The sequence below is a fragment of the Corvus cornix genome, chromosome 7 (assembly GCF_000738735.6).
Source record: "Corvus cornix cornix isolate S_Up_H32 chromosome 7, ASM73873v5, whole genome shotgun sequence".
NCBI classification, from domain to species: Eukaryota; Metazoa; Chordata; class Aves; order Passeriformes; family Corvidae; genus Corvus; species Corvus cornix.
The window spans coordinates 18555952-18579641 of NC_046337.1; the positions used below are offsets into that span (position 1 = coordinate 18555952).

Below are 23690 nucleotides of genomic sequence, written 5' to 3' on the forward strand. Positions count from 1 at the left end.
CAGTGAGCGAGTGGCTGCCCGGGGCTTGGCTGCTGGCTGGGGTTAAACCATGACAGGCACAAACAGGCATTTCTAATGGCAGAGCTGGTACTGTCACTGCCTTGTGCCACCAGTCCCTTCTACCTATATGATGACCACAATTTTGCAGTATGGATTAAATGTTAGTTTGTTTTTAGTTTTGCTTTTCTAAAAACTATATCCAAAAACGTCTTTTAGAAAGACATCCAACCTCACTTTAAGGACTTCAACAGATGGCAAGTCTGTCACCTGCCATGGTAAGCAGGATTAATGTTTAATTGTCCTTGCAATTACTGAATTTTGCCCTGCTCCGTGAAATACAGGAAGGTTTTCAGACTCCCTGTTGTGTCAGAGCAGAATTACCTCATGTGTACCAGAAATCAAATGTGCATACTGGCTGTGTGCTCAAAGGTTGTATGATCATTTATTTTTTATATATCGATATGCTGTTCTGAATTTTTTCACCCTGATGTGGTAACTTGGTTTCATTGCAAACAAATGGAATTTTCTGTTAATTCTGTGAGTCTGCATCTGACATCACATAATTTTTGATAGCAATTCTAAGAGTTTGTTGGTATCATCTTAACAGTAACGAGACATGAATTTCATTTTTTTAAGTACAGATTAAGGAAATGTCTACAGACTGAAAACATGATTTCAGAGGTCTAAAAATCTCCTGAGAGAAACTGGCGTTCTTTGAGATCACAAGGTCATTAGTACAGTAGCAGTTATTCACGTGCATATATCTCTACAGTTATACAGGCCCAATTTAATTTTTGTACCATTTGATGGTACAAAACATGATGCTATATTTTACATCTCTGCAGAGATTTTGGTTAGCAATTTTGGAAGAACGTAAGTAAAAAAAAAATCAGTTTTCCAGCTGCACCTTTGTGTTTAAAAATGCTTAAAATTCATGCTGAAACCTATTGGATTAGTATACATCAGCAACTTCCAGTGTAATTAGATTTATGCAGGTAAAATGTTCCTAACTTATTGTACATGTTTGTAAATAAGTTAATTATTGTATATTTGCATCCTTTGTCACTTGCTTGCAAAAGTATCAGCTGTTTAATATTTTGGAAAAGGAAACACCAAGTTATCTGAAGAGGTACTTTCAAGGCTTTTATTTTAATTGTCACATCATGGTGTGATTTATTTTTTCCAGAGACTGGAAGTGAGGGATATGATTTATTCAGCTACAAAGAGCTGGCCAACACACCTCAAGTGGTATTCAGGAGAACTGTGTGTAATCAGCATAATATTTTAATAATTTCACAAAGTAACTTAAAATGCTTGATAAATAGCAAGAAAACAATGATAGCATCTTCTCTTGGATAACTAATTCATAATTTCATGTAAGCTTTTCTCGGATATTGGAAAACGGGTATTTATCTTTTACTTGTTTGTTATTAGAATGTTACTTTTAAATGGTACATGTACTGATGAAGGAAGAATCAGAAAGCATGAGTGTAGGTAACCCTTCTTCTGAAGGGTCAGCTGTTTGATTTAGGGGTTAACCATTATACGAATGCAGACATTAAACCTGTCTGGTTTTTGTGGGTCTAAGTGTGACAATTTGTCATATTGTTTGATCTGAGATGTGGAGGAAGGATAGGAGTTCCCACCCCCTCCCTGCTTCTCCCTCTGGTACTCAGAGTTAGGTTTCTGGTCTATGTAGGAGATGAGTTGGAAGGGGATTCTTTCTCTGGGCTTTATTTAGTAAATAACATAAGTAACCTATCTAATACATGAGATAATGGTATAGGTAAAATGATAAAAGAGCAGGCATGGTGGGTTTTTTGTTGTTTGCTCACCTTGCCCTTTGTTTTGTGAAGAGAAATTTTGTTCTATGTGCTCTTTAAGTGGCAGGTTAACTGCTGTAGCTAATTCATAGGAATAAGCTTATTCCAAAACAAGGTCAAGCTGGGAAAATTAATAATTTAACCTCAAATAGGTGGGATCTTTGAATTTCTCTTTCAGCTACAGGGCAGACAAATGATAGAAATGTAAGACGTAAGATGACAAACACAATTTTGAAGAAACAGGTTTTACCCATATCACACATAAGAGGAAGGAATTGCTAGCTGATTACAATTCTGCTTTGATTTTGGTTGGTTGGTTGGTTGGTTTGCTTTATTGTTGGGCTTTTCTGTTTGTTTATTTTAAATATCCAAACACAAGGTCCTTGTCCACCATTTATCTTCACACCACAATCCCTGGCTAACAACAAAGGGGAAAAGACTACCACCACAACAAAGGAAACAATCCCCCAAACAAAAGACAAACAAAAACACTTCTACAGGTCTTGAAATGACTTTGCATTCACAAGGTCTGAAGAGTGATGAGGATGAAAAATTTACATGTTCAAATCTCAGTCTTAAAATGGGGAGAGTGGAGAGACAGCATAAATCACTAATCCAATTGTGCTAGAACAGCTGCCCAGATACAGCAACTGTGAAATCTGTGCTAGCAACCTGATTGTGTTTTAACCGTGGTGTCATCTAACTTAGCTCTGCGTGCAGTATGACAGTATCTGGATTCAGTGGCTGCTTTAAGATGTTTTAGCTCATGGGGATGAAGCCCAATGAGAGTTCCTGCACAAATGCATTGTTTGCAGCCTCTCCAGTGGTGCTGGCTCAGGGCTGGGTTGTGCACTCGGCACAGGAGAGATGTGAGACATACAGAGATTTACCAAAGGCTATAAATTTCTGAAGGGGACAATCACCACTATCACAAATGCAACAGTTTTCCCACGTCAGGATCTATAAAACTGCAAGACAGCTGAACAGAGGATATTTCAGGAACAAATGATGACATAGTCTTATTTTTAAAAAGAACATAATTTAATTTTATGTGATAGTGCCTGCATTTTAATGCATAGCATAATAAAGCCTGAACCCTTTGGCTGAGGTCAACCTACCTACTTGTGCCTTCTTTTAGGAGTAGTTAAGCATATAAAGGAAAAATTCTTCTCTTCCCATAAATACTTTCCAGTGGTTAAATTCAAGAGTTTTTAATTAGAAATCACAATAGATGAGAACTTGGAAGATTTCTGTGACTATAAATTCCCTCATAGCACTTTTTTCCCTAGAAATTAGAAATACAGAATAAAAAGATAAAAAGGCATGTGTCCCATGTTGAAATTGCCACAAAATTGATGTTGTAGAACTTGGGGGTTTTGTTATAAGTTGTGGTCTGTGGTTTCCTTTTTCAGGGTTTTACTCAGATGCCAGTACTAGCTAAAAATAAATAAATAACTGTTTATTTGGGATGGCAAAATCCACTATCTAGAGACCAAAATTAATTTGTAGGTTTTGTACTGCTTATGATGTAAGCTATAAAAATGCATGACTTGTCCATTTCAGGGTTGGGAGACAGTTTAAAAATCCAAAGTAATTCCACTGGAGAAGGTATGTATTATGGAAAGAATAAGCTCTTTGATAGTATCTCTACCCTTTTGTCTGGTAAGACACAGATTTTGTTGATAGTATGATATAGTGTTTGAAATGTGACACAGGGAATTCAGAGACTTGCATTCTATCCTCTAGAGTTTCCTTCCTTTGGGAATTTCAAGAATTCGTTAAATAAATCTGACCAGAGGAGATTAAAGCCCTCTTTCAGCAAGGTGCTTAAGTTGGATTGATGCTTAATAAGAATAATTGTACTGGGACCATTGTTTTTTAATATTTGTTCTCACTCAAATGGGGCCTTAAAAAATCAACCCTCTAAAGTGGCAGCAGAATAAGTAGTTAAGGATGCTGATAAACAATTTCCAAAAAGCATACTATTCACAATATTTTAAGAATCTATTTATTTCTACCTCTATTTCTTCATCACTGTCCCTGTTATCCTTTTGATTGTTTGAAAAGCATTATAATTCAGTGGTCCAGTTTAGTACTTAAGTAAGTCCTAGACACATTCTTGTTATTTCTAATCCATCAAGAGTACCCAACAGCTCCTTTATTTTCTTTATACCAGTCTAATGAGGTCAGAAAGGTCAGAAGAAACTGGCAAGAAGGGTCAGAGTGGCTTATGCAAGGGTCCTTTTCTGTAGGCTGATATTCAGCATGCTGGGAATGGGTCTGGCTATAGTATTTGCATTCTGTAGTGAAATAATGACATGAGCAATTTGACAAGTAGGCTTCATTATCCTTTTCCACAAAATGTATTTCCACAACTAGAGCAATTAGTAGGGATTATCTTTGAGAGGAGGAATAAATGGCTTTTAACCGCTTCATGCGTACTAAAATACTGCTAGATGCTTTAAATTTTTCCCATCTGGAGAATTTATTTTGTCTTTTAAATTCAAGTGGCAGGATATCACCCTGTATCAGAAGAAACAGTACTTTCCCATCCACTTACTGATCTAACTTAGAAATAGAATCCTGAAGTTCATATCAGGCTTAAATTTCCAGACTTGCCAGTATAATTTTCCTTCCCCCCCTACCTCTGTTACTGCTGAAAGTGCGAAATATTTTCTCTCTAATTGTTTTGACTTGTTCAATGAAACAGGTTCTCTGTAACTGGTGGTCTTGAAGCAAACCTTTTACTTGTAACCACTAAAAGCACAATTGTGGGATAAGTAACAGTAAGATGTTTGATCAGTTTCTTAAAAATTTTATTTTGTTTTTTCAAATGGAGATGCTAGGTATGGAGTAGTTAAACTGCTCAGTCTCACAGAAGTCCTTGTTACAAATGGATTTCAGGATCCAACTGATTACGCAAACTACTTTCACATCTCTATTGCTAGTCCAATGCTAGGAGTTCAGTAGGTTCTTTTTACAATCCAGAGAAAAGCTGTGAAATACAACCATTAGTTAAAGTACTAATAACATCTTTATACTGAAAATAGCAATAGTGTAGCATTTATTAAGTGCTCAGCATCCTATTTGTTACCAGTTTTTCTTCCTACTGCTGAATTGTATGCAGTCTGGCTATGGCTTGAGAGTCCTCGTTGGTTACCCATTGTGTAGTAAAAAATTCCTCTACATTTTGTTTGACATTTAATATGTGGGCCTCACAACTTTTGGGCTTGTTTTCAGAAGATTTGACTTTGGCTGATGACTGGGTGTTGGATAGAGACCGTAGTGTTGGATATCACTGGCAGATTCACCTTATTTGTATGCGTGGAACAAAACACTGGGTGTGCAGACAGGCAGGAATTTTCAGTTCTGGTTCTGGCTGTATTTGACTCAGCTGTCAGCTTGTCTGGTGTTTCGGGTTTTGGCATTCCCCACCCCCACTGATAGTAGTCTGAGGTCACTGGTATATTTTTACCAAATTCTCTGGTTTTGTATAGCAGAGTGAAACCTTTCAGTTTTGCACGTCTTGCTCAGTGCACTTTGCACTTTGTGAATTTTGCCACTGCATTTGCTGGAGGGTTGGGATGCAAGGGAATTCCTTTTTATTGCTTTTTCTTTTTTAATGGATAATTATGTTCCTAGCATAAATTGGCCCTCAGTGCCACAGTATGGTATTTCTGGTATTCTCATTCAATTAGTTTTTCTCTGTCATTCATTTACTTTAGGACCCATGTGCCTTATTTTCAGATAAAAATATATTTCTTAGATCTCAAAATAAACATTTTTGCCTCATCCTTCACAGTTCATCTTCAAGAATTTACTATATTTCATCTTCTGAAATGTTGGGTTGCCTGTGCTTTTTTCCACTCTTGGTTCTTTTATTCTTCTAATTGCCACTAAGTTTATTTTTGAAAAGTCACTTTTTTCCTTCTATATCTTACAAATATCTATAAAGTTATATTTTTAGTGGCCTTTTCATTCCCATCTGTACTTTTTATGGTTAATCTAAAAAAAAGAAAAGCTCATGTATAATGTCTATGCTAACAACATATGTATCCCTCTCAGATTTTTATTGTAAGATTGTTTTCCAATAAGCAGTTTGTCTCTTCTCCAAGACAGTTGACTGTACTCATCTGTGAAGCAAAAAAAAAAAAAATTCCAATCCAGACGTTTTAGCAATTTCCACCTCAGTATCACAAAATTCTGGCCTTAAAAAATGGGTTCTTGCATATATCTCAATATTGCTTTAAAAGTGATGTTACTGTGACCTGCTGATGCATCCATTTGTATCCCCATTAGCATCACTTTGTACTGTCATAAATGTGCATTCTTTGTCTCTGCCTCTTGAAATAGAGGCAAGTTTTTGATCTTTTCCTGTCCACTTACCAGTCAGGGTTCACTGATACTGGTGGCTTTTAAAATTTTCAAATCCCATGCTGTTTTGAATGTTTTGGAGCATTTCCTGCAAATGTATTTAATTGTTTCTTAAAATCTTTTTTAAAACTTGCCTTTGCCATTATGTGTATAAAATTGTCAATTGTCATGCAAAAATAACTGTTACAGGATGACAAGTGGTAGCTCTTTGTTTTCTCTGCAACACTAGGTCCTGAATCCCTATTTGCTTCCTGCTTGACATTTAAGATACTTAGCTTCTAAGATTATATATTAGGTTATATATCGCTTTTAAGGTTGTAAATACTGTCATTGTTTTGGTATAATAATTTAAGGCATCAGGCAAGGTTTGTGGGGAAATTAGTATTTTTAAATTAGATTAACTTCTGCAGCTAGAAAAGTAGGCAGGCTTTTGTGTCTCTGACCCCCTTCTCTTGTCCTCAAAGGTTTTGCTTTTCCCACTCATCTCAGCTTGTCTACTTCAACATAGTGCTGTTCTCTGCAAACTGCCTATATCATTGCTTGACACACTGCATGTCACGACAAGGCTGGCAGTTGTTGATCTGGGTCTCTTTCTCTCTGATTATGATCATAAAGAAATTTTCGAGTTGTTTGCAATTTTGCAGCTACAGAAAACAGTAAGAAGATCAGCACAGAGCATGTACCAATTTGCTGTTGTAAGTATGTAGCAAGCTAAATGTGACAGCTTTTCAGGAATTCTCACAGTGCTGGAGATAGTAAGAGAACTGCAGGATACATACTGTACAGTTATGAACTCATTGCCATTGTAAATGACACAGAACATGTTTTCTGAATGTAAATGGGCCACTCCTTTCTCTCAATCCAAGACATCCAGGGCAGTGAGAATGTCTTTTGCTCTTAAAAAGTAAAACAGTTGGCACTGGCAAACCTCTATATTTCTTGAAATCTTAAATGGCTGAAGTCTGTATTTGCAGTCCTGTATCCTAGAGCCTTTGTAAGTGGACAAAGGGCAGGAGAGCAATTCCAGGCAGGCAGCTGGAACAGTGCTAGTGTCACTGAAATCTGCCCACTCTGGAAGATGGAAAGAGAGAACCAAGGATCTTGACTCTTCTGCTCTTCAGTCACAAAACTGGTGAGTTCCCCTATGAGCTTGGAGCTGTTGATGTGGTAAAAGTCCCTTAACAGCAAATGACAGCTGGTGCTGTCAGCTTGCACCTTTGCTGTGACCTGAAAGGTCAAAACAGACACACTGACTACACTATTTCTAAATATCTGACAAGCCTAGTATTATCTCAACTTAATATAGCAGAAATAAACATGGTCCTCATGTTCCTAAAAGGAAAAATATTATGATGGAAACAATATTATCCTCAGTGCTTAAAGATGTTAGGCCAAAAGAATAAATCCCTTTGAGAAATCACAATCATTGCAGGGATGTCAAAAACCACACCGAGTTGGTAATTGCTCCTTTTCTGCAACAGGGGAAACTGTCAGATGATGCAACTTTGTATCAGACCACCACTTCCAGGTGGTATCTGCGGTCCCTACAGTTTTGTCTGTGCCATAAATTGGTGATCCTTATACAAAGTATTTGCATGTAATCCTGGTTGAAAAACTGATTTACTTTTTTAAGGTGTTCACTGGAAAATATGTTGAATAATGAGGCTGCAGTCTTTAGGGACTGTAGCCTGACATCCTCAGCCCTTGGCTATTGTACTGCTGTCAGGGTGATAAGTGTGTCAACTTAATATTGCGAACAAAAAGTCTAACTGAAACATTAACTTCTGCAGCAGGTAGGTTTCAAACAGTTTAATTTAAAAAAAAAATCATGATGGATTCTGAAATGCTGAAATCTTGAAAGATATTTGAGCTATAAAATGCTCTAATTAAAGTCTTTATTTAGTTCTGATCCCTTTTAGGTAGAGCTCTTAGATAAAACAGTCACTCAATAACTACTTCTACAAAAGAACTTCCAGACTTGATCATGTTGCAGAAATGTTGATCCTTGCACAGTCTCAGAGCACGTGGCTACTACACTTAAACCCTTTATGCTCTTGGAAAGTTAGACCAAAACCACAGTGTTTTGAACTTTGTCTTTGAACAGCAGCTGAAAACTATGTAATCAAATTATAAATCAGTCCACTTTGATCTCTGCAACTGTCCACTGATTTGCTAATATGAATGTGGTTATTTAAATACTGCTATCCATCTTCTTCCTACATGAAAGAAATGACAGTCAGTGTTCCTTAGAAAGCATATTTCTGAATTGGACTGGCTTACTTTCATAGAATAGAATCGTAGACTTGAGTTGGAAGGGACCTTAAAGATCTTTTAATTCAAAGCCCTCTGCCATGGACAGGGATGCTACCCACTTAGAACAAATTGCTCAAAGCCCTATGCAACCTGACCTTGAACACTTCCAGGGAGGGGACGTCAACAACTTCTCTGGGCAGCCTGTTCCAGTGCCTCGCTATCCTCTGACTAAAGAATTTCTTCCTTATGTCTAATCTAAATCTCCCCTGTTCTAGTTTAAAACAGTTCCCTCTTGCCCTATTACTATCTGTCCATGTGAAAAATGACCCTCCCTCTTTTTTATAAGCCCCTTTTAAGTACAATGAGATCTTCCTGAAGTAATCTCTTCTCCAGGCTGAACAGCCCCAATTCTCTCAGCCTGTCCTCACAGTAGATGTTCTCCAGCCCTCTGATGATCTGTGGCTCTCCTCAGGACCTGCTCTAACAGGTCTGTGTCTTTCTTGTGCTGAGGATCCCAGAGCTGGCCTCAGTTCCACAGGTGGACTCTTCTGACAGCAGAGGGACAGAATCACCTCCTGTGACCTGCTGGCCACTCCTCCTTTGGTGCACTTGGCTTTGTGGGCTGTGAGTGCACACTGCTGACTCATGTACTTTCTGAAGCCTTAGAATGACCAACGACATAATAAAAAGTTTGCTGTAAAAGTACAGCAGTTCAGCTTTTAACTTGATGGAAATTGCATATATGTGCTAGGAAAATTATTTTGGATGCTAAAATATACGGAAAGATTTTTCATCTAATTTTTTAACACTGATTTTAAGGTAAGTGAAATCATTACTGTGTTTTTTAGGGTAGGAGAAGGGGAATTACCTGCAAAAGACTTTTACTTTTATTTATGTTGGCTACTGCCATGGAACATTTGGGGTGTGTGGGGAGGGGGTGCTGGGGAGGAATTGTGTTATGTTCTGCTGGTAGAGAAGACTCAGCATAAGCAATAAAATTCCCACTGCTGTGCTGATGTTATCACTGATGCTGGTAGACAAACAAAGAAGTAAATAAAAATTATTTTCAAGCTCTGCTGGATACACATAAGGGCAAGAAATCAATGCTGGCCAAATGGAAATGGACAGAATTATTAAAGAGGAATCAGTTTCTATGCTTTAAAGGTTATTTGAAACAGTGAAAATCTACCTTACAACCAGTATTTTTTCAAGCTTTAAATGATTGTGTTGTAGTGGAATGTACAAAGGTGGGAAGAAGTGTTGTAGCAGATTCACTTCCTGTGGAATGAGATCCTAAGCTGATGTTTAGTAATTCAAGGCAGGTACCTTTTATTTTAGAATTTAGGTATCTTCTTGTCTATTAGATTGGAAGTCCACTATGTATCATTATGTATTTTATTCTATATAGTATGTTGAAAAGTCTTGTTCTTTAAGTTGGAATGCTTCATAAACTAACTGCTATAAAAATGTAAAAACCTATTTACATTGCTGCTTTGATATGTCTGTGTGTCTGGTATATCTTTTCATCTGTCTCAGCTCAAATTAAAATACTCGTGTTTATGGTAGATGGGAACAAATTTGAAGATTGTAACAATAAAAAATTCATCTTCCTGTGGAAGATGAAAACTAGAGAGCTTGTCTGCTCCACTGTGGAAGCTGAGAAAACAAGGAATGAGGTAATGTTGCTGGTTTAGCAACAGTGGTGCTTTAGGAAGTTCTGTTGATGACAAGTCCAGTAAGGAAGGACAGTCTGCTTCCTTCTGCCTGGATTTTTTTCCTGTTCCAACTGCATTGACTCAGTAAGCTTCTTTTTGGTTTACTACAGTACATAAAAGGGAACTAGAAGAATCAAACAGTTGGAGAGAGAAAATACTAGCTATCATGCTTGCTTCAACTATCTCCTAATTTTATTTAATTTTAAACTTTTACTGGTCAACAGCCAAGTGAAATTTGTAAGTTGGAAAATGATACTATGAGAAAAGGTGTGCTTAGTGACCAAGCACGGGAAAGGGGTGGAGTAAGAAGTATGTTAAACCAAAAGGCACCTTTGTTTCTTCTGTTTGTGACTTACAATTTCTAACCACACCAGGCATAGCTGTAGGTAGTTCTGAATTACTCCTCAGCATGGATCATGTTGGAATGTCTGAGGTGTCATGGAAACTGGATGGAGAAAAGCTGGCTTATGAAGCCATACAAGATAGAACAGGCCATTTCTCTTCAAGTATCTGACTTCTTCTAAGTCTTTATTTTTTCTTTTCTTTTCTTTTTGTCTTTGTCAAGAGAATGACCACTTTGCTCTTTCAAGTAGAACTTACTTTGTTTTATTTGAAAGAATCCATGCTCATCTGGCATTTCGAACGATGGCTGTATGAAGCATTATGTTATTAATTATTTGCTGTGATTATTCACATCATCTAATGCAACAGCAGTCCAGAGATTCTTTTGCTACTTGGCTATACACCTCTCAGTACAATAGTTTGCCTGTCAAAGCTAATATTTCTTTGGTTTTGGTAGTTAACTATCAGTTTTGAGAAAGGTTGTGAAAGAAGAAAGAAACTCTTATGTGTTTACTGCAGAGGAATATTTTTGTTTGCGTACAGTAGCTCTTCTAAAGCATAATATTTTTCAGCGCTGTTTTCTGGAAGGAAGTGTGCTCTCCTCTGAGATATCAGCCTGGAAGAGGTTAATTTTATCTTGGAAAAACGTAGTTTATGTAAGATATAGCAAGAATGTATCATTAAAAATATCTTGGTTTTGAGACCTGTTGTACTAAAAAATCATTGGGAAGGGGTATGCTGTGCTTTACCCCACAGTATGTGTGAAGAGAATTCACTCTTACTCTGTGCCAGCTTTTACCGCATGATTTAAGAAGTTGCCTCTGGTCAAGCAGATATTAAGAGTCAGGAAAAAAAAGCAAACTATAGATGGTGTCCTTTAAATTGACATTGCAGGGTAAGGGTGCCAGATGTGGGAGTGAAGGACGGCACTGGCAGCCTTACACTGACATGCCAGGCGCCACTGTATGAAGTCAGGTGATGGGATTGCTCGAGTGCCAGAAATCAGAACAGCTGCTCACAGGCCTGCCCCTCAGTTATAAGCTGCTTTCTCCATCCGTCTGTTGATCTGAGGACATCACCTTCCAAACAGATTTTGTCTATTTCCATTCATTTCACTGACTAGACTCTTATTTCAAAACATGGTGATATTTCTTCGTTGAGAATGCCATTTATGAATGAGTAGTATTTTCCTTTTTGTGCAGTTCAGGAACCCAAAGTATGTCATTGTTCTTGTTATGGCAGGCTATAGAAATCTATCAAGCTCCAGTATTTGGAACTGAATAGTTAACTTGACACTACTTGAAGATAGTTTAGCTGGGACTGTGGTGTATCTAGAGAAAGCAGGACATTTGGGTCCAGGGTGAGGAAACTTATTTGATTAAATTATATTTGGTCTGCAAAGAAATATGTAGAATTTATACTTGAGATTATCCTACCCCAGTGTTACTGATGTTAACTTTAATTAATATCACAGTATTTTCTCTTAGGTGAGCTTTTTTAACTCTGTACAACTTCTGTAATGGCAGAGTTCCCTGGACAGTTTGCAGCTATGCCTCATCCTGAATTCAATTTAGAGGAGTTTGCATGGGCAAGGTTTATAGATCTTACCGAAGAAGTGACCACAAATCATCTATTTCCAAACCTGAAAGCCAGTGCTGAGGCATTTAGAGCTGCTGCTGCTGCTGCTGCTGTAGCTCATAAATTGGAAACCATGGCATAAAAACCATGCTGTTTGTACAGAGCTGGAGTAGAGCATGCATGGTCCACTGAACACATTTTATAAATCCTGGACTTCAATCTTTTTTGTCACTAGAAGACTGTAAAAGTTTCAGCAAAATCCTCTGTTTACTCAACTGGTATGGAAGTTATTACATTTCTGGTGTACTTGGAGAAACTGGACCTCTTGCATTTTATTGCAAGGTACAGGAGTCCAACCTTTAGAATAACAAGGCACTGAGTGCAAGTTGCCCCTTTTTTGTTTCATGATGTTGAACAGTGCTCTTCCCATAATTTTTTTGATTCATATGTGATTCATCCAATTATGGATCAGGATACGGAACAGCAGATTAAGTGTGATACCCAACAAAATAATGTAGTTATATAAGGTGGAAACGATTTGAAGTTCAAATCACAGGCTTAGTCTGGTTTGTGATACATGGCTGGTTTTGGGTCTTTTGGGGTTTTTTGGGGGGTTTTTTGTTTGTTTTTAAATTCTGTCCAAGATATGTATTTCAATGCATTTAACCTTTATAAAAGTACTCACGTGTAAATGCATATCGAGTAACCAGGATTTATAAAATTAAAACTTAATTATAAAATTAATTTATAAAATAAACCAGGATTTATAAAATTATTCCTTATTAATGATGGTAATTACTCAGAGTCCAAATTTCCTTAGCCAGCTCACTCACTTTTGCTGTAGCTTCTGTGAAATGGGAAAGCATAAGAATGTTCCTATTAATTGCTTTTCTTACAAAGTAGATGTGGGATCTGACAGTTTACCCTTATTTACAGATGGTCAGCAGATTCTTGATTCTGTTTCCGTTTGGATTCACAAAGAACCTTTTATTAGAGAAAAGAGAGCCCTTGCTTACCTTGATTCCCGTGGGAGACCCTTGGTGGAAGAGACTGCTAAGCATTTGCATTCTCCCACTGTTGTTTCAAGAAGAGGTGAATTTGGATTCTCTTGAAGAAATCCTGGCTGTTACAGGAGGGGTATCAGAAAATATTGTCTCATTTGAACCTCATCCTACTGTGGAGTGACAAGGGAGGCCTAGGTTTTGGCTTCTGTGAATCTCTTGGGTGATCCATAATCCCTTTTGTGATGGCAAAAATGCCTTTCCTCAATAGTATGCTTGGGCAGAAATTCAGCAATGTGTCTCTGACAAAGACTTCCTTCTATTTTGTAACCCAGTAAGAAGAGAGGATGGGATGGAATATAATTTAGCTACCTAAAAATGTCAAGTTATAATTAGGAAATTCAAAATTCCACTATGGAGCATTGAAGCTTCCCTCCCTCCCCCCACCAACCTTGAGGAAGTGATTAACTGAGGGTGCCTCTCAGCATGGAGACTGCTTGCTGCTATTGTCTCCTGCAGAAACAACACTTTGCTGCTAACTGGTTTAACTGTATCATGTCCTTGAACACGTCTTCCTCTAACCACCTTTCAGGATTTGAGAACTGTTCCATAGTGTATATAACAACACACAGAAAAATGTGATGATAGTACTCTTTTCCTGACCAGTTTTTGTTCTTTCCATCTGTCAAACATTTGGGTTTTCTTTTTTCCCCTAGTGCTACTGCAGCAAAAATGCCTGCCTTTTGTTTATGTCCTCCTACACCAGCATTGTGACATCATCAGTGGTATCGCCAGGGGAAAAAAATATGCATAGCTGTAGCTAAACCAGCTGTTCGTTAGCACTCCTTCTAGTGTGCTTTCATTTCTTCTCATTAATGTACACACAGTAGTGTTTCCCGCCTAAGAGATGCGGAAGGTTCTCAGCCACAAAACATCTGCTCGGTCTGTGTCTTTGGGTAGATGAAATGGTGGCACTTCAAAGTACACTCATTCTTGATAATGGCATTTTTTAAAAACTGAAATGAATGTGAGAGCCTAGAAGATATTCATTACTGGATTTAGTTGTGAGTAATTCTGAATCCGTTACTAACCATCTTGTATAATTCAGTGGAATCACAGAGACTGCATATCAACTGTTACAAAACCTTAATAATACAAACCGAGCAAGATGCCAAGAACAATACAGAAATGAGTTTTGTCATTGATTTGCATGACAACACGGTAAGGCGAATGAATCTGTTAGTCATGCTTGTCCCTTCTTCCATGCAAATCAGCAGCAAAACTTCCACTGACTTTGATAGGACCAGAATAATGCCAACCATGAGCTACAAGCTGTCATTTATTCTAATGAGAGAGATCTTAGATAGAAAAAAGAGGTATTTCATTTGTGGAATGTTAATGAGAAAACAGTTTCTTTTGCTATCATATGTTATCAAAATGCTCTGAATTATTCTAGAGATAATTGACTGTTTTGTAGAATAGCTGCATCTTCGCAATGTTAATATTATGGATAATTGCGTGTTCAGTATGAGTTTTCAGGGTGGAGGAGAGATGTTCATTTATCATCACTAGCTGTTTGTAGAAAGCTAGTTTTAAATTAGAATACTCAGGGAATTCACTCTGCAGTAGCAATCAAGCTATCTCCAAATATTCTAGCGTGGAACCCTGATACTGATAATGGATCAGTGAAAAAAATAATTAATATTAACCTTTTTTTGTAAGGGCTTCTGTAATTTGAATTTCGATATTCACTTATTCTAACATGAAATACTCAGGTAAATATTAAGTTTTCAACCATTATAAAATTTTATTTATATTTATAATTTTTTGTTTAAAATAAACAACAGAACCCAAGCCAACTGACCAAACACACGCACACACACACACGAAACAAACCCCAGAGCATCACCAACTATTACCAAGAAGAGATTAGACTTCATTGTATTACATAATTTGTCACTTGGATTTGAGAGTAATCCCTGCTCAAATGGCCAATTCTTATTCACCTGAGTAGTCTCACTAAAGCTAGCAAAACTCATTTTATGACCAAAGATTACAGGATAATGCCCTTGACTGATGAGACAAATTTAAATCAAGGGGCTGCTTTTTAGGTACCATTTTTCATTTGGAAGCTCGTCCTCCACATAAAGGATAAACACTGGCAGATTAAGTGTTGGCAAAACATTACCTCTTTGGAATATTAATTTCAGTGTGTACTGTGTGCAGAGCGATGCGGACAACGCATGGCTTGTGCCACTCCCCACAAGAAAAAATTACTTTTAACAAATCTCTTGAATTTCTTCTTGGACCAGTGTTACAGTGCGAGTGATAATAATAATTAAAAGAAAAAAAAGTTGAGGGGATTTCCATAACAACTGCTGTCTTAATGAACTAAAGAAGCCTTAGAATTTGTTATTCCTTCCTCATAGTAGACCTCAGCTGATAAAAATATCCGTAGCCGGTGAAATCAGTGGCATGCCTGGCTTTCTCAGACAAAACTCCCATGTGATCACACAGGCAGCCTCAGAGAGCCCGAAGCTGCTCAGCAAGCAGTAGGTAATGAGTCTTTGTGCAGAGTGAAGCTCTTGTGGCTGAACAATAAAGCATATGGTACCAGCAATAAAACACAGTGCTGGGAAATTTAAGAAGATTCTGCTGGAAGTGGGAAGACAGTGAATATGTCAAACGTTATAAAATGACGATCAATCTGGTTTGGTTCCTAATTAATAAAAACAGTGCATGGATTGGAAAAACAACAATTTGAACAGGTCAGTTGTTTTATAGATTCTTCACACACTTCAGTGTTTTAAATATAAATGGGGGTTTTTCTATTTCTTTATTGTTAATAAAGGCAGGTTTTTTTCATTTTGTAAGGTGGGATTGGATCACTGTGATACCAAGCTAAATAAATTGTGTAAGTTCTGTGATCAAATTCATTGTAAAAATGTTTTTACCATTATTCCTATGCAATTCAAACTTCAATTGTGCATGAAAAATGGGGTAGCAAGTAAAAATAAATTTATGCTAGATGGGTCATTTACCAATATCATAAAATATTTAGTAACAACAATCTATTATTCTGCTATGTATTTGAGACTAATTCTTTCTCAGTGGGAGATCTGTAGTGTTTGTGTTTGATTAAAAATAATGTAACATTAGAGCATATCTAACAGTGCACTTACTTGGGCTTTTTTTCCTCCACATTCTTTTTGGAAATTTTTGGAAGTGGTGTTTTGTGTTATTTTTAATGCATTTGTACACACACGGTAGTGATACATTATAACCCTCTGCATGCATTTCACTCTAGTATTAATGCAAAATGTTGTTATTCTTCGAGCAAGTAATTATATCTCGTAGTAGTTCTTATTTAATTATGCATAATTATTTTGTTTTTTGAAAACTGCTCCCAAAGATTTCTGTGGCCTGTGTTTGTCTTACAGAGGATAGACGTGCAAATTCTCTGTGGTATCACATCATGTAGAAATTAACCATGTAAAAGTTTTAATCCTTAAATCTCTTTACAGTACTGCGTTTGGGGTTTTTTCCCTTTCTTTTCTGAGTGCTGGAGATCGCGAATTAGATATGCTGATTTTTGGGGGAGTATTTCAGCAGGAAAAAAAATGGAGCCCTTGAAAAGCGATTGGGGAAATAAAACAAAATTCGAAACGTAGGGAACAGGATCTTCTTTCATGTGTACTTATGATTTCAGTGGAGAAAAGTGCTTTATAAATACCACGTTTATGCTGTGGCGGTGCGGGAGGCGCAGGGCCCGGCGCTGCGCAGCCGGGGCTGGAGCGATGCGTTCCCGTCTGTCCGTACGGGTTCGCTTTTGTGCGGGGCTGCGCGCACAGCGGAGCCCGCGCTGCCCGCGCTCCCTGCCCTCTGCAATTAAAGAAAGGGAGAAGGGAAAGGAAGCCCGGGCTGCGGCTGCAGAGCCGGGGGCGGGGGGAGAGGGTCTCCCTGGAAACAGCCGCGGCGGGCGGGCGGGCGGGCGGCTGTCGCCCGGTTCGGGGCGGGGGGCGCGGGCGCTGCCGCCCGGCTCCGGCGGGGCCCGGGGCGAGGGGCGGGGGACGGTGCCCAGCATGCCCCGCGGCGGGGCGGGGCCGCGCCATGCAAATGCGGGGGCGGGGCGGCGGCGGCGCGGCGCGGAGGGGCGCGGGCAGGTACGGCGGGCGCGGGCGGGGCGCGGGCCGGGCGGCGGCCCCGCGTTGTGCCGGGGCCGGAGCGGCCGCGCCTGCCCCTCCGCGGGAGCGCGGCCCGGACACGGGGCCCGGGCGGGGCCGCGGCTGCCTCCGCTGCCTCTGCTGCGGCTGGGGCCGCGCAGCCCGCGCGCTTTGGCAGTCGGAAATGTGCTTTGGCTTTAAGGGCATGAATTTCCAGTTGCAAATATTGTTGATACCTAAGGGAAGGTGCTCTGCAGTGTCTGCTTTAAAACGGGTCTCCTGCAAAAGGTAATTTTATATTAAAATCCCGATACAGCTTGGCATCTCAGAACGCAGGCCTGTTGATGTTTTAGACAATAGATCAGAAAGGATATGTAAAAGTACTTTTTCATCGTACTTATGTGCAGCTATTTATTTAACAGAGAACCCTGGTAATACCGCAGTAGTGCCTTCAGTATGTACCATCAGATTGGATAACACTGAACATGTCACTCTATGCTAATTTAAATGGAGAAAATATAGCAGTATACAGTCATGTAATTATCATAGAATTGCTATATTTGTCTAAAATGAGTACACTGGATTTTAAATTTAGATTTATGAGGCAGTTAGGTACTTATAGTAAGTACATACAGAGATAAAATTAACAGTGTGCAGTGAAATAACAATAGGGGCATCCCTACAGAACAGCATTCCCACTGTTACAATGGAATCACAACTTTGAAGTACACCTGTCTTATCCATTTATATAGGCAGGAAACTAAAAACCAAACGTTTTGCCTGTGGATCAGGCACTTAATACTCTAAAACACTCCCAGTATCAAGTTATTTAAGAAATCTTAAAGAAGAAGATCCTGAAGCAGAAAGGTGTTTGTGTTGCTACCAAGTTATGGTAATTTTCAGACACACTTTTCTTTACCCCATCTAAACTATTGAAAGTGTGGTTTATGTAAACATTTTGTGCTGCAATTGGAATGATGGCTACTGAGTCTCTTTAAGAATCATAAATAGAACCAAATCTTTACGTATGTGTCCGGTATTTTGGAGACAGAGGCATGATTTTGATCTCTCATGTTACTAAAGTTTTGTGTTAATTGTACTGTCTTAATTTACTTCTGAATGTGGGGAGCCCAAGTCTGGTGTGCAGGGTTTTGGTTTGAGGGTGCAGTGTTTACTGCACGTCTTACTTTTTTGGTCTCATTTGTTTATCAGAAAGAGGAATTTGCATTTACTGTAAAACATCTTGCTTTGGACAGATGCAGTAGTTGACTAAATGAAGTTTAAGTTCAATATTAATTGAAGACACGTAAGTCATGGTTTAGAGTACACAATGGCAAATTTTTGGAAATTAATTCCACAGCTTAAATATTTTCTCTGAGATAGCAACAGATGATGGTGTCATCTAAAACTTTTACTTGCTTTTAAAATGTACTTCTAGTAACTGAACCTTGAAGTTTAGAGTTGTCTTCCCTTTGAACAAGCAGGTGGAAGGCTAGGCTGAAGCGAGGCAGCTATAATCTTTTGCAAGATTGGTACAGATACCTTGAAGATAAATTTACATGTAGTCTGTCAGTATCTCTTTTTATCGTTGCTCTGAGCCAGATATGGTGAGGAAAAACTGGATTATAGATGCGACCTTTCCTCAATAAAACTTCTCCAAACACCATCATGTCTTTAAAATGCTGATACCATTTGAAGTCCTACCAGTGAGTTTTGATCACTGTTGCTTCATTGCTCTTTTGTTGGCTTTTTTGACCTTGGAAAGGGGATTGAATGTAGATAAAAGACAGATACAACTCATCTATAAATGTACAGAAGCCAAAAATATTTACTAGATTAAACAGCTCTGAGATAAATAGCATGTCTTTAATTTCTCCATCTCTCTACAGATATGGATACAGTATTCTAGTGAAATTTGTGATAAATGGGAAATGTGAATAATTGCTACCAAAAAAAGAAAAATCAAACTGGAAAATTGTGGCCTTTTTTTTCCTTAACATTTGCATATGATTCTCTCCTACAGCTCCCCTATCTCTAGTCTTATAACCCACCCTAACAAAAGAGGTTTGCATTTTCAGCACCTCTGCTTCAGTTTTCCATCACTTCGTATAATTTTTCCACAATGAAATAGGGAAAGTGGGAAAAGGAATAAAAGCATGTATCACCATAACATTTTGATGGAAAACTCACTTAATGTATGTAAGTAGACAAGTTACATATTGTGAAGTTAAGGATAAAAGGAAGAGGAGATACTTGAGTTTTTTAAGGTTTTTCTATGCTTAAATGCAAAAAGTATAAGCAAGGATACTTCTTAAAATCTAGCATCAAAATTCATTGGACAACTTGCATTTAGGCTTTCGGATTAAAAGATACGTGGCTTTTGGGTAGTACTTAATAAATAATGTCATGGAATATGTAACTTGAAGTCCTGATTTATTTTGAGGCTGGTTTGTATCCTGCTCTTTCATAAGCAGTAGGGATTTGCATATTTATTCCATTGTCTAATGTGAAGTAGGAAATGTGGGCTGCATAGTATGGAGCCTGACCCTCATCAGTCGTTCTGAGGGATACGGGCAGGAACTACAACATCATTTAGCGATTGTAGCTTCAGCATCTCACGTAGGCTGTTGGATTTTGATGAGGAAATGCAAGGAATGCTACCATTGTGTAGGGGAAGGCTGCGGAGTAAATAAGCCTCTGTGGTATTTGTAGCTCTCATTAGCATGCTGCCCCTTCATTACATTTATTTATTTAATTTTGGCAAATCATTTCTGTGCATGCCTGTAAATAAGCGGTGTTTCGCGTCGGTGCTGCTGGCGGGGTAAGGCTGCGCGCTGGGCCCGGGCCGCGCTCTGGTGCCGGGGCTGCCGCGGGGCCTCTGCGGCCGCTGCCGCACACCGAGGGAGCTGTGGAGGGGCAGGGCCACAGACCGGCCCCAGCCCTCCCTGCTGGGGATCCCAGCTCGGGCAAGAAGGCTTCCATTGCAAACACATCTCCCCGGGCTGCCTTTGAGGGGGGTCAGGGCTGTGCGGTGTCTGCGGGCACATCCCACCTGAGAGGCAGCCGGCTGATCCTTCTGGGAGGGTGAAATAGCCTGACATGGTGGTGGCTTCAGGAGGAGGTTGGGTTTTTTGAATAGGGATATGAATTTGATGATGAACTGCTCAGTGATTTAAAATCTGTTCTTTGTTGTTATTGAACAGTCTGCTTTTAATGTATCATGAATATGTTAAAAAGGAAGTTGGATTACAGATGTTTTTAACTGCACTTCCTAAGCGATAGCCATCTCTAGGAAATGCTATTTGTGGGGGGGTAACAGGGTGAACAAGAAATGTTGAAACCACAAAATGTATTTGTTAATTGTTTTTAGTGTGGACAACAGATGATAGCACTGCTTACTTCCAACATGAGCTGTGACAGCTGAGCAGGCTATTCTCAAGCAAACATTTTTGTCCTTTAAATATTTTATTTTGGGGGTAGGGAGGGAAACCCCACGACTTAGGGGGGAATTGACTTGCAGAGTTGCCATTGTTTTGCGCTCTTGTTATACCAGAGCCTTTATAGAAGCATTCACTTTCAGAGTAGCCAGAGTTTTAACTTTGTAGCTTTCAATTAAGTTTCTCAGTTGTTTACTATTATGCCCTCCTCACCCACTCTTCCTTCTAAACAAACAACTTTCTACAATAAAAGGGAAAAGTGAAAATTGCACAGTATTAACCTTCTTATCTCAGCTTCTTTGGAAAAGACAGAGTGAACAGAGATTTAAGAAAGCTAAATATATCAAATTAAAAAAAAAAACAACCTCAGGTTGGAAGTGTAAACCACATACCTTCGCAGCAGTGCTTTTCAGGAGAGTGTAGGGCAGATAATTAATTTTGAGCCAGCGGACTCCCCTGGCTGAAGTGGTGCTGAATGGTCGGTCATAAGGTGCTTACAAGTCAGGCAATGAGGTGGGAGTGGGCTCGCTGCTTAGCTTCTATTCATCACTGTCTCAGTGACTGGAGTGCCTTGGGAATTGGATGGGTACATACTTATTATTAGACCTTCAGCTTTTCTGTCAGCTTTCTAGTAAAATTTTAAGCTTTGAATTATAAAGTGAACTGAAAAGAATTCATAGACATGTTTATTAGTATACAAGTCACTACAGGCATAAACTCCCGATTTTCTTTAGTATGAAAAAAAAGTGAAGAGAGTCAACATCCAATTTTAACACAACCTGGAATGTAATTTTAAGTTAGTCTTACTGTGGTCTGTCATGTTAACACCATAGGCCCTTCCTTTGGGTGCCTTTGTGTTGATTGTACACGGGTACACATGTACAGGTGAATAAAGACCTGTGGGTAATTTTTCCTGGCCACAAATATGACATTACTATTGGAAATTTTGTGTGTAATTGAATATATGCTTTAAAAATCCTTTTTGATGTTTTCAGTTATTGAAATTACACTGGCTTATAGAGAAATGTTTATTGATTACACATATTTTGTCCATCTTCATAAAAACATCTCATTCTGTGATACCATGGTCACCAAATCTGGGACTTTGATATCTTAAGTGTAGCTGATCTTTTTGACTCATTTCTTAAGGAAATTAGGTTTATGCAGTTATGCTTTCTCTGTGCCCATCATATTGTTCAATATGTCTATCATGTTTTCCTAATTAATTTTTTTAACCTGTTAGCTTATATCAGCTGAGCTTGAAGCAGAAGCAGTCAATGTTCTTCAAGTATTGTGGAAATGGGTGGTGAGATGGGAAAGAGAGATTGCTAGTTCACACCAGTAAAAAACAATTTGCACTCTAAGACCCTGATTATCAAAGAAACCACATAGAGGAAAGCTTAAACACCATGACTCTGGGGAAGAGAATCAGTGAAGCAGCCCTCATACCGTGCCTTGGGTAATCCATCCAGAGGAGACAAATCCATAAGTAATCAAGTTGCAATGGTTTCTCAGATTTTTTCCTCTTTTTTTTTTTTGTAAACTTGAAATTAAATTCATTTTTAGCTGATAACTGAGTAGCTTATTTTTACCTTGTGCTGTTTTTAGAAGAGAAGATGAATTGTCAATGCTCTACATATATGTCCGTGGCAGAAGAAAACTTCACAGTTGTGCTGTATAAATTCATGTTTCCTGCATTCAGTAATTTGTTGTGAATGTTACGGGGGATTTTTTTGGTGAATTTCCCTCCTCAGTGTTTAATTTTAAAATAATATTATTTCTAAAAATCTCCAGGTTTTTTAAAAATAAATGTGTCGTTTTTCATAGTTGAATAGATACAGTATGTATGGTGTGAAGTCAAAAAACAAATCCTAGAAACAAATAGCAATTTCGCATCTTTTATTTTTGTGTCATTTTTTGTGGGTCTGAATGCCTACTTAGGACTGTCTTGGGTGTGCATGAAAAATGCAGATTGTAACATTATATTTTGGTTGTGTGTGTTGTCCTTGATCTAGATAGAAAGCTTGAATTATTATAGCCATAAAGCTATTTTTGAAGATAGTAATTTCAAAACATCACAGCCTTCCAGTAGATATTAATAATTTATATTTTCCAGTACAAATAGTTTTATTGACTTTATTCTCTAGGAAGAAAAATGCACTTAAACGTATTTTTACTAATTTTGGCTTTACTTGAGGCCAAGCCTTGATTGAAGTCATGATTTTACTGTCATGCCCATGGAGGTATGTTCATTTCATTGGTGGCAATTGAATGTTGGCTCCTGCTGACCAAAATTGTTCTTGTTTTTAGGGGCCTGTTTCATTCTTCGTCAGACATTTCTGCTGGCAAAAATAATAGGTTTTCTGGTGATTTCCTAGCTGCTGTTTACCTTCTACCATTTTATTTCAGCTTTATAGTACAAAATAGCAACAGAGTTTCGGCTTCCAGAGAAGCCAGTCTGTAACTTTACATGACTGCAAAGAGCTGTGCCAAATATTTACTTGGTGTCTTAAAAATGTGCACAGCACGGTGATTTTATTAGAGAATTGGGTTAATTATGTTCTTTCTAATGTCAGCATTTATTAAAAAGATAAAAACAAGCTGTTATGGGAGATTTTTATGCTTTTGGTGCTTAATAAAAAGGAGAGAAGAAAAAAAAAAGGAAAAAAATAAAAAGCCCATCAGCCCAAAATCTTTTGATTGGTTGCTTATGAGTTGTTGGATGCAAAGAACCAAGCTCATACCATAAATTTTGAATGTCTTGTTATTCAAGTTGGAAGAATATGATCTGACTGTTGAAGTATCAGGGCTCCACACTGTTTTTCCTGTGTTCCCTCACTGAACCTGGAGACTGCTGGAGTCTCCCAGATCTGTCACTGCTTGCATAGGAATAGGAGAAGGTATTCCTGTAGCTGTGCCTTTTTGGGTGGATGTGACAAGGCAAAGGCATGAGGTTGCACGAAATCATCTGCCAGGCTGGAATTTGAACACTGAACTGGGGAAA

The 23690-nt window shown here is 38.5% G+C and overlaps 1 protein-coding gene across 10 annotated transcripts in view; it reads left to right on the forward strand.

Moving 5' to 3' along the window:
• CSRNP3 (cysteine and serine rich nuclear protein 3) overlaps positions 1-23690 on the forward strand; it is a 107246-nt gene that overhangs the window by 43400 nt on the left and 40156 nt on the right. Inside the window, exon 1 of one of the 10 annotated variants that reach the window (XM_010406856.4) lies at positions 15486-15854. The exons of 7 other annotated variants lie outside the window; for them this stretch is intronic. The gene's annotated coding sequence lies outside the window, so the exon portion shown is untranslated. Of the gene's footprint in view, positions 1-15485; positions 15855-17225; positions 17250-17362; positions 17538-23690 lie in introns of those variants that run through there. 2 more of the 10 variants (XM_039554897.1, XM_010406857.4) reach the window with 2 other exon arrangements.